This window comes from Triticum dicoccoides, chromosome 3B (assembly GCF_002162155.2).
Source record: "Triticum dicoccoides isolate Atlit2015 ecotype Zavitan chromosome 3B, WEW_v2.0, whole genome shotgun sequence".
Taxonomy (NCBI): Eukaryota; Viridiplantae; Streptophyta; class Magnoliopsida; order Poales; family Poaceae; genus Triticum; species Triticum dicoccoides.
In genome coordinates, this window is record NC_041385.1 from 796,023,530 (window position 1) to 796,035,392 (window position 11,863).

Consider the following 11,863-nt stretch of genomic DNA (forward strand, 5'->3'; position numbering starts at 1 on the left):
TCATCCTGCCAGCGTTCAGGTTCGCAGAGCTTACCTCTGTTGTAATTGTAGTCCCTCTTGTTCTTGTTTGCTCACCGAGTGTTTATCCCTGTCCGCCTCCGTTTTTCAGTTTCAGGCCCTCACCGAGTGTTTATTTCACCGAGTGCTAGGTCGATTCTTCAAATCTCACAATCAGGTATACTATACTCTAACTTTTATGCGTTTTTGTACTTGGATGAACCCTGCGTTTTTTATTTTCTGTTCGGAACATTTGACTGAACCATTTGCTTGCCTGAGCTTCCACAATCCAGATCTCTGTATTTGCTAGCAGTATATGTGCCTATCTGAAGTTCCAACAAAGTTGAATTGTGGATTGTGCCTCGGTCACTTCGCTTATGGCGCACAAATACGTACCAGCCATTGTTACTTTTGTTTGCCTCAAGATCTCATGTAACGTGGTTCACATTAGCAAGCAATCCACTAGTAGCATATGTGCCCTTTTCTGTAGTTGGATGAAGTAAGTTTTCCTCTTCTGTAACATTTAGCTGGGACACTCACATGTACCTCCTTCAACATGGCATTGCAGGTAGCATGAGCTAACTTATGTCTTCGACACGGACTTGATTGTGCATGCCTCCGCATCTTCTCCAGCTATACTGTCAAGCACACTGCCTTTGATCCATCTTTCTTCTACAACGAGTATTCTGTCCAATCATGTCTGAAGTGATGAAGTATGAACTCAACATGGTTTAGTCAATTCAAGAACCATTAAGTTTGTAACCCCCCCCCCCCTCCCTCCTGCATTTTGCCCATGATGAACCATCAGTTTTTATGTACTGATGTCCTGTCCTTCATCCTCATTACATTCCTTTGTTTGTAACAACTTTATTTCAAACCCGCAAACTAAAAAAACCGTGCTCAGTTTGTAATATGCTCTGAAGTGTCATCTTGTATTCGTCACATTGGTTTGATCAAATAAACAGGGCGATTGTCGGTGTCAAAACCGGCGGATCTCGGGTAGGGGGTCCCGAACTGTGCGTCTAGGCGAATGGTAACAGGAGACAAGGGACATGATGTTTTACCCAGGTTCGTGCCCTCTTGATGGAGGTAAAACCCTACGTCCTGCTTGATTGATATTGATGATGTGGGTATTACAAGAGTAGATCTACCACGAGATCAAGGAGGCTAAACCCTAGAAGCTAGCCTATGGTATGATTGTTGTTATTCTACGGACTAAAACCATCCGATTTATATAGACACCGGAGAGGGCTAGGGTTACATAGAGTCGGTTACAATGGTGGGAGATCTACATATCCGTATCGCCAAGCTTGCCTTCCACGCCAAGGAAAGTCCCATCCGGACACGGGACGAAGTCTTCAATCTTGTATCTTCATAGTCTTGGAGTCCGGCCGATGATGATAGTTCGGCTATCCGGACACCCCCTAGTCCAGGACTCCCTCAGTAGCCCCCGAACCAGGCTTCAATGACGACGAGTCCGGCGCGTATATTGTCTTCGGCGTTGCAAGGCGGGTTCCCCTTCAAACTTCATGTACCTGCCGAATAGTGTCCGGCTCCCTTATAAATGTTGCGCTCCTTGGCTTCTACGTCCAATAATGGCCTTCTTCCACGTGTCGTATGAATGCGAAAAGCTAGGGTATTTTGACGTTTTACCCCCTAGCCGCGCGAACGAGCCGCCTATAAGAGAGGCGAGGATCTAGATCCAACTCACACCATCCTCCTTCTGCAAGTACTCATCGAAGCGCTTCTGACAAAAATCCATTCCATCATGGATAGTCGACGCGGATCCTCCTCTCGCGCTCCCAGCCCTCAGCCAGGAGATTGGGGGAGATGCTCAGTTCCACACAGCGAGCTAGTGACGCTCCAAACCGAGGGATATCTTCCCCCAGCCTTCATTGTTCCGGTTCGAGCCGGACTGGCCACCTTCAAGGGGGGAAAGCAGGCGGAGAGCGTCCCCAACCCTTCCAAAGGAGAGCGGGTATGCTTCGTCCCTAATCTAATAAGGGGACTCGGATTTCCCATACATCCGTTTCTCCGGGGGCTCCTGGAGTTCTACGGACTCCAGCTTCACCACCTTACACCTGCCTCCATTCTGCACATCGCGGGCTTTGTAGCTCTTTGCGAGCTGTTCTTGGGCATCGAGCCCCATTTTGCGCTGTGGAAGAGATTGTTTTGCCTCGTATCCCGTTCTCACGAGGGGTCGATATATCAACTGGGCGGAGCCGAAATATGGCGCATCGCCGGGACTGGATATCCATCCGGTACCCCGAAGAAGGCGTCCGAAGACTGGCCTTCGGAATGGTTCTATATAGAGGATGCCCCTCTGCCGGGTCCAGTTCGGATCGGCCTCCCGGAGTTCAGCAACGCTCCCTTGAAGAAACTCCTGAGTTGGCGCCCGCGGAGCCCTCATAGGGAAGATGACGGGAGCGTCCATTATCTGATGGGCCGGATTAAGTTACTGGCCCACTCCGGATTGACCATGATTGGAGTCATGGCCACGTGCATCATGCGAGGGGTGCAGCCGCTCCAATATAGGGGCCACCCCATGTGGGATTTCAACGGGGAAGACGACGCCTCCTGTCATGGCCGCAAAGGGCCGGGATCGGCCGTCGATCTGGTAAATATCCTGTCCGGCTTGTACAAGGGGGAGAAGGAGGACTTCCTCCGCACGAGTCCATTGAATGGATTCTCCATGAATAACCCTCGGAGTTGGGTAAGCGGACGCTTATCTATCCGATCCATATTTCCAAAGTCAAGTGTCTTACTTTGTGATTTTGACGCAGGAGCTGCGCCGGGACGTGGAGGGCATACAAAGCCTGACTCCACAGCCCGAGGATCCGGGACGATCCCTTGATCCGGCCTCCGAAGAGGATCCGGACATAAAAGTGGAGCTGATTGACGGGGTGTTCCACCAGCTTAGCATGGACAATGCTCTAGTCGCCATTACGGCTGACTACCCCGGTTTATCTCCGGCTTCCCAGGTGACTACGACCGGAGTCCTGACACCATCATTTGATCCATGCTCATTTCTGACCATCATATACCGATGGTGCATCGTAGGAGGTGCCTTTAAGGCGGGAAACCGAACCCGCGGCGGCTGGCCAATAGGGGTCAGTTCAGCCCAGCAAGCGGAAGAGGGGTGCGGCACAAATCGAAACGTCGTCGCAACGGTACGGCGCACCGCCATTTTTAAGGGAAGGATCCCTAGGAGGTATATTAACGCTCATGACTTTTTCAGGAGAAAGAGCGCTCGCCGGACAGTGTCCGGAGAGGTTGCCAATCAAGCCTCCGCCAGCCATGCTCCAACGCGTGGTCCGGAAGGGGAGGCGAACACAAGGCATGAGCCGGATGCTCCTCCAACGGAGGATGCCGACAGGCTGTCCGCCACCAGGTCTGAGGTGGAGAGCGCCATGAATCACAGGCGTCGCCGGACAGTTCTTCGTGACGCGTGTTTCTCCCCGGAGGCGTTGAATGCCTTTAATGCGGGAGACGCGCACCTCCGCGCCGCTCAAGATGGTTTAACCAGAGCCACGGAGCAGTATGTGAAGGACATACGGGTAAGGAATTTTAATAGTTATATATGCCAGTAGCCCCCGAGACTTAAAATAGTTAAAATAACTGATTTAAGGATCATTTGTTATGCAGGATCTTACGGAGAAGAATACCCACATGTCCCAGGAGCTTCAAGAGTGCAAGGCCCAACTTGAGGCCGCACTGGCCGCCACAGGGGGAGCTACAGAGACCCCCGCTGGTAATACATACTTCGAAAAGATAAGTAGTTAATAAAGTGCGGCTTGTGCGTAAATCTGACAATAATATTGCAGATGGTGCCAGACTAGATCCGGACAAGCAACAGCTACTGGGCCAGCTGAAGGCCGGCGAGAGGGTGCTTATGAAGGTGCAGCAGGAGAGGAACAAGCTCCAAGATGCCCACACCCAGCTGGGAGAAGAGCTGAAAGGTGTTCGGGCCCAGCTGTCTGGCTCCGTGAAGGAGAATCAGCGGCTTCGTCGCGGCATTTATAGTAAGTGCTTGAGCAAACTCCTTTGAAAAGAAGAGTTCGGCGAGGAAGTCGATTGACAGAAATGTGTCTTTAGGTGTGCTCACAGGTCGCCCTGCGGAGGAAATGCCCGGTTCAACGGGTGACCAACTCCCCGAGCTGATGCAACTGCATGAACGTGTTCGGCAAGCGATGAGTGGTGTCGCCCAGGCCTTATGGTCGTCCGTCTCCCTACCCGAAAGCCTTGAAGGGCTTGCCGAGAAGCTTCAGGGAGCACGGCAGTGCTTCCGTTTATGAAAGATATCGGCTTGTCGTCAAGGCGCCAGGGAGGCCTGGGCCATGGTGAAGACGTGGTACAAGAAGGCGGATCCGAACCACATGGCCGAGGTCGGACCTGTGGGGCCCGATGGGAAGGAGATCCCTGTGAGCTTAATGTACGGCTAAGTAGAGTTGGCCGCTAAGTATTCCCAACAGGACTGTAAATTAGACAGCCTGTTAGACGGGATTGAAGAGGAGTACAATCAGTTAATTTAACGATGTATTTTAAAATGACATGTAAAATGCCTTCTAGCCGGATTGTAGATCGTTTGTCTTTGCCGACCTTTTCGCTTCAACCTCGAGACCCTAGAGTCCGGAGTGTGTCCGAATACCTTCTCAGTTATGAAAAAACTGGGGCATGCATGGAGACCAGGCGTAGGGGTCATTAGTGCTTTATCAGACAAGTGTCCAACTAGTTATGTTATATTACATGGTTAGTAAGAAACATCTTCCAGGGAGAATAGTTCAGTTAGGGGTTCCTTTCCCTGGGAGGCATGCCCTAAGGTGCATGCCCATACTGCGAAGAAAGCAGAAAAAGCATCTGGGAGCAGACAAGTTAAATAAGTAATAAATCATCTTTCAAGTCACCGACCGAATATTCCCTTAAGAACGCTAGCTTTCGGCTTCACCCAGTCTGAGGTACACATCCGGCTGACCCGGAAGTAACAATCGCAGAGGTGCTCCCTTTACCTCCTAGCCGAACAATCGGGAACGTAGGGGTAAGCACAGGAGCCAGACAACCCAGCTTGGCCAAAACTTAAAGTCATATCGATGCATATAATGGTGAATAAAAGGTACATGCGGAAGTATGACACATGTGTTGGGCATGAAGCCCATATAAATAAGCTTCTGTTAAAGAAGCCCCCAGGTATAATGAGTGCTAGAAGCACATCAAGTGTGTGCGAACAATGTGCAAATCAGCCTATCAAAGGCTTTTACTAAAAAAAGGTGGGAAGAAGGAGGGGGACAAGAGACAGCGAAAATGTAAAAGGTGGACGGAGGAGGGAGACGAACTCTGAGTCCGGCGCTAGGCGTAGAATCTTCGGAGACGGGCTGCGTTCCATGGGTTCGGCTTGAGTCGGTTGTCACATGCGTTACGTAGACGGTATGCTCCGCCGGTCAGGACTTGGTCGATGATGAAGGGACCTTCCCATTTAGGCTTAAGTTTGTCCTTTTTCTTGTCTGGCAGGCGTAGAACAAGTTCGCCAACATTGTAAGTTTTGGCCCGTACTTCTCTGCTTTGATATCTTCGAGCCTACTGCTGATAGAATGCGGAACGAGCTTTTGCCACGTCCCGCTCCTCCTCTAAGGCGTCCAAACTGTCCTGCCGATCCAACTCGGCTTCTCTTTCTTCGTACATGCGCACGCGAGGTGAGTCATGAATTATATCGCAGGGCAGAACTGCCTCTGCGCCGTACACCATAAAAAATGGTGTGAATCCGGTAGTGCGGTTTGGCGTGGTCCGCAGCCCCCAGAGTACGGAGTCGAGCTCCTCTACCCAGTGCGTGTTAGATTCCGTGAGGGGCCGCACTAGTCTGGGTTTGATGCCGCTCATGATTAGACCGTTTGCTCGTTCGACTTGACCGTTAGTTTGGGGGTGATAGACTGAAGCATAGTCGAGCTTGATGCCCATGTTTTTGCACCAGAGTTTAACCTCGTCGGCCGTGAAATTCGTGTCGTTATCAGTGATGATGCTGTGGGGGACACCATAATGGTGTACTACCCCGGATATGAAGTCTATCGCGGGTCCGGATTTGGCCGTTTTAACTGGCTTGGCCTCTATCCATTTGGTGAATTTTTCCACCATGACCAATAGGTATTTTTGCTTGTGGGTTCCCCCTTTAAGGGGTCCAACCATATCAAGCCCCCAGACCGCGAACGGCCAGGTGATAGGTATAGTCTTGAGGGCGGTGGGTGGCATGTGGCTTTGATTAGCAAAGAGCTGGCAACCGACACATTGTTGGACTAAGTCCTGAGCGTCTGCCCGGGCAGTCGGCCAATAAAATCCAGTACGGAAGGCCTTGCCTACAAGGGCACGGGCTGCGGCGTGGTGCCCACCGAGTCCGGCGTGAATTTCAGCCAGGAGATTTCACCCTTCCTCTTTGGAGATACACCTTTGAAGGACTCCGGTTGTGCTTTTCTTATAAAGTTCTCCCTTGTGGACCTTATAGGCTTTAGATCGCCGAACTATGCAGCGGGCCTCATTTTGGTCTTCGGGGAGTTCCTGCCTAGTTAAGTAGGCTAGGAATGGTTCCGTCCACGGGGCGATTACTGCCATTATTTCGTGGGCTGAGGGTGTTATTTCATTGGCTGAGCCACCGACTGTGCCAGAATGTTCCATGTTGGGTGGCGCGGTTGGTTCCGGGTTGCTATTTCCGGACTCCTCTTCCCATAGTACGGATGGCTTAAAGAGCCGCTCCAGGAAGATGTTTGGAGGGACAGCGTCGCGTTTTGCCCCGATGCATGCCAACACGTCGGCTGCCTGGTTGTTGTCCCGGGCTACATGATGGAATTCAAGTCCTTCGAACTGAGCTGACATTTTTAAGACGGCGTTATGGTAGGCTGCCATTTTCGGATCCTTGGCGTCAAAGTCTCCATTTACTTGGGATATTGCGAGATTTGAATCCCCGCGGACCTCTAGGCGTTGAATGCCCATGGAGATGGCCATCCGGAGACCATGTAGAAGGGCCTCGTATTCGGCTGCGTTATTGGAGTCCGTGTACATTATTTGAAGTACGTATTGGACTGTATCTCCGGTTGGGGACGTCAAGACGACGCCAACCCCCAAGCCGGCCAACATTTTAGAGCCGTCAAAGTGCATAATCCAATTGGAGTATGCGTCGTACTCTTTAGGGAGTTCGGCTTCAGTCCATTCAGCGACGAGTCAGCCAAAACTTGCGACTTTATAGCTCGCTGTGGTTTGTAGGTTATATCGAATGGTAAAAGCTCAATGGCCCATTTTGCAATCCTGCCCGTCGCGTCGCGATTGTTTATGATGTCGTTGAGAGGTACTTCGGAGGCCACTGTTATCGAACACTCTTGAAAGTAGTGTCGCAGCTTCCGGGATGCCATGAACACCGCGTACGCTATCTTTTGATAATGTGGGTACTGGGACTTGCATGGAGTTAGGACAGTGGATAGTAGTACACTGGTTTTTGAAGAGGGAATTGTGCCCTTCTGTTTCTCGTTCGACGACGAGCACCGCGCTTACAACTTGATGTGTTGCCGCGATATATAACAACATTGGTTCGCCCAAGTTGGGCGCGGCCAGGACCAGATTTGTTGCCAGTATGGCCTTTATTTCTTCGAGTCCGGCTGTGGCAGCATCCGTCCATTCGAAGTGTTCGGTGCGCCTGAGGAGGCGATAGAGGGGCAATGCTTTTTCTCCCAAACGGGAGATGAAGCGGCTTAGGGCCGCCACGCATCCAGTCAATTTTTGTATTTGTTTGAGGTCTTTTGGGATGTCCAATTGTGACAGAGCTTGGATCTTGGCTGGGTTTGCTTCAATTCCTCTACCGGATACAATGAAGCCCAAGAGCTTTCCGGCTGGTACGCCGAAGACGCATTTTTCCGGGTTAAGCTTAATGTCATATGCTCGGAGGTTGTCGAATGTGAGCCTCAAATCGTCTATTAGAGTTTCGACGTGTTTGGTCTTGACGACCACATCGTCTACGTATGCCTCCACTGTTTTGCCGATCTGGGTAGCCAGACATGTCTGAATCATGCGCTGATATGTTGCGCCGGCGTTTTTAAGTCCGAAGGGCATTGTGTTGAAGCAGAATGGTCCATATGGAGTAATGAATGCCGTTGCGGCCTGGTCTATTTCCATTTTTTGGAGAGTTTCCTCGTAGATGAGGTTTAATCCGCTGCCGCCATCCATGAGTACCTTGGTAAGACGAAAACCGTCCACTATGAGACTGAGGACCAATGCGGCTGGTGCTCGGGCTGTTCGGAATTTAGGTTCGTCGCTGGCATTGAAGGTGATAGCCGTGTCGCTCCATGGATTTGCTGTTGCTACTTGGTAGATTTCGGCGAGGCTGCGGATTGTTCGTTTCCGCATATTATTTGATGCAAAAGTCTCGAAGACTGTTGATACCGTACTGGTACTGTTGGGCTGGTTTTCCGGGGCTAGAAGCCCTTCGTCACTTTTGGCCACCTGCCGTAGTATCCAACATGCCCGGAGGCCATGTGTTGGAGTGGCGCCTTCTGCATTGTGGATTTTGCAGGGTCCACTGAGCCATCCCTCCAGTACGGTTCCGTACCTTTTGGGGGGGTTTTGCTTTTTGATTTTTGACCCAGGTGCTTGAGCGTGGTGCACCTTTTTATTCCGGACTAAGGTTGTGTTTAGGGCGGGATTGTCCCAAAATCTAGTTTCGATTTTCCAGGCACTCTCCATCGCACAGTATTTTCGGACTATAGTCGCCAGGTCGGCGAAGCGCGTGACCTTGCGACGACTTATGGCGTTCATAATTCCCTTGTCCGTGCAATTATTGCAGAAAATAGAGATTGCGCTTTCCTCATGGCAGTCATTTATCCTGTCCATAACCAGGAGGAATCTGGCCCAGTAATGATGTACTGTTTCATCAGGCTCTTGCCGTATTTGGGATAGATCGCTTGTGTTTGGGTGGGCGGGTGGAACTAAATTCGGAACCCCACCCAATCTGAGGCTCAAAGGCCGAGGAATTTCCGGATTTGGAAGCTTGGACTGCTGGAGGTCGTCCAACGAATCTAGTCCGCTGCCTGACTTTAGGTTCAGTACTCGATTGACGTCCGTCCCTCCGCGGGAATCCGGCATGGAGGGATCGGGAATCCGGAAATAACTGGTTCTTAACATAGGGGAAGAGTCGCCGCATCGTTCTTCTACCACAGCAACATGGTGGGTAGCCTGACGAGAGTTAATTTCTCTCAGATCGGTTTTAAGCCCAATCTGATCGTAGTCTGTAGCGACTCCCAGGGCGGCAATGCGATCCAAGAGCTCGTTTACGGAAGAGAGCTCCATCGGATCCAGCTGCTCGGCGAATTCCGAGTTGATGCGAAGATCGCTTTTGATGACCCGAGAGGTCATCGTCGAAGCGGTGGCCGAACAGGCGGTCATAAGGAAACCACCTAGCCGGATAGCTTGACCGGCGGCCAAAGCTCCTTTGGCGACGGTACCGTCTTTAAAGACGGGAGGAGGCATCCTTCCTGATTGCGACGGCACAGAGGAACTCTCAATGAAAGCACCAATGTCGGTGTCAAAACCGGCGGATCTCGGGTAGGGGGTCCCGAACTGTGCGTCTAGGCGGATGGTAACAGGAGACAAGGGACACGATGTTTTACCCAAGTTCGTGCCCTCTTGATGGAGGTAAAAGACTACGTCCTGCTTGATTGATATTGATGATGTGGGTATTACAAGAGTAAATCTACCACGAGATCAAGGAGGCTAAACCCTAGAAGCTAACCTATGGTATGATTGTTGTTATTCTACGGACTAAAACCATCCGGTTTATATAGACACCGGAGAGGGCTAGGGTTACATAGAGTCGGTTACAATGGTAGGAGATCTACATATCCGTATCGCCAAGCTTGCCTTCCACGCCAAGGAAAGTCCCATCCGGACACGGGACGAAGTTTTCAATCTTGTATCTTCATAGTCTTGGAGTCCGGCCGATGATGATAGTTCGGCTAGTCCAGGACTCCCTCAGCGATCAACGGTGTCATTTTGATGCACCCGGCTTTGCACCTGTATGAACAACCACATGTTTCTAATTTTGTACTCCGTAGAACTAGAACTTTAATTGCTGTTACACCTCACGTGTGCTTCGCTTTCGTTTACTCCGTAGTCTGTAGTAGAAGTATCTTGTTATGTTGCCCCTCAGAGTTACTCTTCTTTGAATGGGGCGCGTGAGAGTACTCTTGTTACGAATCATAGGCACACGCCTTTATTTTTCTCTCAGCTATATTAGTGCTGCAAATGCCGACAGGTTGCTTTGGCCAAGCTGCAGATGCCGATGAGGCCAACCGAGGTTGTTTTGGCTGCTGTTTCAACAGAAATCAAACTGAAGCTGCAAGGGTGAAGCCATGCCAAATTCAGTCAGACAAATATTTTTGGAGATGCCTTTCGGCGCTTCCACTTTTGGCAAATTAATTGTTCCTGGCGTTGTTGTGAGGATTTCCACACCCATACGTTCCAGAAATATGGTCAAGTGCTCTGTTCTTCAGTAGTGAGCAGATCGCCAGAGCTGTTTTCTGCGCCGGATGGGAGCGCAAAGCAACTCTGCAGTCTTCTCGGGCCTCTCGAATTCTTGAGCAAGGTAACGGCCGCACTGCATCCAAAGCGAGCTTTAGGGCCGAGCTAAGAATGGCTTTGATGAACTCTCTGTATTTATCTCCCTTTCTATGACATTTATATGACACTACATTAAAGCATTTATATGTCCTGCTTCCACGTTGCATTGCAGGTAGCAGGAGATAAAAAGAATCGTTTGACATTGATACGATCGTGTGAGCCTGTCTGGTCCGGTTTCGTGATGCTTCAAACTAGTGGTTCCTCAACTGACCGCGCGAGCAGAATGATACAGATTTTTTTTGGTTCCTCCAAGAATCTGGCCTTGAAGCACATACTTTTTTTGCTACTAATGATGCATGTCTGCGGATCATCTTCCACCTGAGAGGCTGGAGTTCATTGTTCCGTTGCTGCTAACTGTTGCAGCCAACGATGTGTACTCGCTGAAATCCTTCTGCTCAAAGACTGAGTTTTGGGTTTACCTGAAATTGGGCGGCTCTGTAGTATGTTCTGGTTTTAGAGTTGCTTGTTCTTTTGGATGAAGTGCAATTTGTAAAAAAGATGTTTTAAAAGTCTGCTCTCTCTCCGGTAGTGGGTGATTTGGCATCCTATAGATATGGTTATATGTCTAGGATGTAGGTTGCTTATCAGTTGATGAGGTGATGCATCAGGTCTGATGGAAAAGTGGTCTGGTGGTGTGTTTTGTTGTATCCAGACTTCTATTTTCATAATGAAAATGGGGCCATATGGCCCTTTTTATCGAAGAAAAAAAAGATTTGCATTACAGCCATCATGCTATAGTAACTCCAGTTTGTCCCCATCAACTCCGGGAGCGGTGCCTCAGCCGTCGTCAGTCTTCGCTTATCCCCAGTTCTTCGGACCATTTGCACCATCCAGTAGCTGAACTTGACTGAACCGTGCCAAGATTCATCAGTTCTCTTCAGACTACCTTTCTTCAGTGAAGCATTGGCAGTGGCTTCTCCTGAACCGTTGCTCTCCTCTGTTTTTCGTGGACCTCTGCAAGGGACAACAGCAAGCAACTACAGTACTAGTACTATGTTACAACATCTCTAGCAGATCCCGCATCCTGCCAACCCGCAAAACGCGTTTGCAGTTCACGAAAAAACGGTTTTGCGGGTCGATTTTAGCTGCAACCGAACAAAACCCGTATAATCAACCCGTAAAAAGAAATATTCTTTGAATATACCGAACAGGCTCACAGCTAGCCCATTTTTTTTTCTTGGCCGTCTTCTGCCTCACACCAAATTGAAATCAACCGTAGGCC